This window comes from Gadus macrocephalus, chromosome 20, assembly GCF_031168955.1.
Source record: "Gadus macrocephalus chromosome 20, ASM3116895v1".
Lineage (NCBI taxonomy): Eukaryota > Metazoa > Chordata > Actinopteri > Gadiformes > Gadidae > Gadus > Gadus macrocephalus.
The window spans coordinates 18,272,233-18,275,300 of record NC_082401.1 but is presented as its reverse complement, the minus strand read 5'-3'; positions in this window follow the sequence as shown (position 1 = coordinate 18,275,300).

Sequence of the window (3,068 nt, the reverse complement as noted above, 5' to 3'; positions counted from 1 at the left end):
TTGACACTTTCAATTTCAAACTTGAAAATAACTCTAATTTAAACTAATGCCCAACATTTCCTCAACCTCATATCAACTAGCCAGTGTTCCGTGAGCTAAATCAACCCTGTTAACTCATTACATAGTAGCGTTTATCAATACAGCAAAAATACACGGCTTCCTTCAAAGTACCAAACAACAAAAATCATAATGATTTTTTGTTGTTGTGCCGTATTTATTCAGTTTGGGAAATCTCACGTAGTCCGTAAAATAATTTTTTGCTGACAGAACTCAAATGGGACTATTTAAGAAAGCTTTACCGTTGCCAGGTCCTTAATAAGAACTTGAGCTATTTACCGGAGTGATAAGATAATTTCTGCATTTCATATGAATCTCATGTTAACTGATTGCTTTCAAGGCATTAGTCCGACCCATACATTTCTCCACTCTGAACATCTGTGTTTCCAGAAACCGAACAAACAGTGCAAGCTGAACATTTTTGTTTTGGGGACAGAATCTGCAGAAATCTGATATATTTATTTTATTTTATATTTTCTATAATGTTTTGCCAGTAGCGATGGTGTAAACAGGATAATCCACAACGAGTTTTGTGGTTATCATAGATAATGCACCTGGAAGAGGCAAACCCATGTGTTCTCAGCCCCAACTTTGTACATCAGTTTTTGCAACCAAACCACCTCGTCGTCGTAGATTGTCCCTAACCTGTTCCCCTAGCGGCTATGTTGGACATTCTAATTGCTATTTATAGTTCAATGCAATTCCCCAGCCAGGTAGCATTGAAAATGCAGAATATTCTCATCCAACAAACCAATATGGCCGTCAGGTGAATGAGGTCTAATTTGTTTCTCGACTGGTGGGTAAGTAAAGTCACAGTCACATAATTGAAGGCTTGGGGTCTTCAATTTTATGTAATCGAATTTTTTCATTTCTGTCTCGTTCTTCAGATAGAGAGTAGGGTCAAGCAGAGGGGGTGTATGGATGAAAAAGTGTTACATTTATGTTGCCTTATGCATTTTGCGCCCACACACACATGTTCTGTCCATAAATTGTGGGTTGAAACTTGAGGAAGGGGCTCATACTAGACATCTCAGATGGATATCTGGTCAACAGAAAAGTCCCATATACACAGGGTTCAGGCTTGGCCAGGCCACCAGAGAATGATAAACAACTACTTCCAAGACTCTCTCTCTCACTCAAATATCAAATATCTCTAGTGTATTAGTCAACAATCCTTCCCTACACGCATACATATCCAACCAGGGGCCTGTGATGAATATGTTTGTGTCAACGTCTCTCTCTCTCTCTCTCTCTCTCTCTCTCTCTCTCTCTCTCTGTCTCTCTCTCTTTCTACCTCTCTCTCTCTCTCTGTCTCCCTATTTTTCCTCCTTTCTCTCCTTCTCTCTCTCTCTCTCTCTCTCTCTTTCTCTGTCTGTCTGTCTGTCTGTCTGTCTGTCTGTCTGTCTGTCTGTCTGTCTGTCTGTCTGTCTGTCTGTCTGTCTGTCTGTCTCTCTTTCTCTCTCTCTTGCTCTCTCTCTCTCTCTCTCTCTCTCTCTCTCTCTCTCTCTCTCTCTCTCTCTCTCTCTCTCTCTCTCTCTCTCTCTCTCTCTCTTCCCCATCTTCGGTGGCTGTTGCTTGGCAGTGCGTACGCTGCATTCAGAATCCACTGGGAAATTCCTGAACAAGGCCCAAAATATGCCGGCGCCGCATAGGAACAGAGGTCAAATTAAATTTGGACGTGCATAATTGGATGCTTGGAAATAGGATATGCATTAACATCAACAAGCGACATCTGCGGAAGGCATTAGGGAGTTGTATTGCCGGCAGGATGACAGCGAGAGACTGGAGAGGATAGGAGCTGGTAAGAGGAAGTGTAACGGACTGTGTTAACAGGAGCTGGGATTTATTACAGCTACGCCATGGGACACCTATTGACGAAGGTCTCCCATCAGCAGACATAATCACAGTTATAATATTATAGCTGGACATGCTCATCCATCAAGTTCAACCCTTATTTTCAGCTCTTCGGCGTTAGGTGCTGGGGATCACTTTCACTCCCAAGCAGAAACATTGCAAGTATCAGAAATTAAATCAAAAACGAAAAGCATTTACATGGTGTTTAATTACTTTACTATGTAAAAAGTACTTCCTGAGTTACTACTTCCTAAGGGACATTTCCGGAGGGATTCCATTGGAGACAGAAATAGCAGCAGGCTACAAAGATGATATGGGAGGGGCTGGGTGAAGGGGGGGGTGGGGGGAGGCTGAAAAATAGCCTGGGCAGCATCACTCCTCCTGGGTGCTTGTGGCTGAACCGTCCCCCCCCCTGTTATGGAGGTTGTGCCCAGAGAGATGATGGTTATATGATGGATGCAGGTAGTGGGGACAGAACTTTCCACATCCTGGAACGAGATTCCAATGTCCATCTTCAGAGCTGGGTCTACCGATGAAGATTGAACACACTTTGTGGAAAGTGTGCTAGCCTTCGGGCATCATAGAGGAGCGTTGAGTGTATTTGCTCTGGAAAGGGAACCCGCATATTGTTGAGCTGAGATCAGTTTATTCAGCTGTTCTGCCAAACCAAAGACTCATTAAGAGCCTCAATCAGGTTAAATGACGAGTGGATGAAACAGAAAGACTACTAATCAGTGGAATATGCCTTTATAAACAAGAGGTTTTTCTGCATGGTCAATTCTGCAGGAGAATCTAAATAATCTATCTTGTGTTTCATTTGATTGTAGTTTTATTTGGTTAGCACAAAAATCTAAAATGAACCCAATGTTAAAACAAGTACATTACTAATACATATAAAATCAATCACATGTGTAAATAGTAAAAGGGTTTTTCATTCAGTACTTTGGAGGATATTGTAGCAGACCCGCATGGCTTGTTGGCTATGTGATATCAGAGCTAACATGACAGGAGTCTGCATCAACAGTGCTGATCTCTATATGTGTGTGTGTGTGTGTGTGTGTGTGTGTGTGTGTGTGTGTGTGTGTGTATCCCTGTGAGGTTAGTGCCATCTTGGGTGCTAGCATCAGTAAGCTTTTGGATCTGTAGTTAGTCTCCCT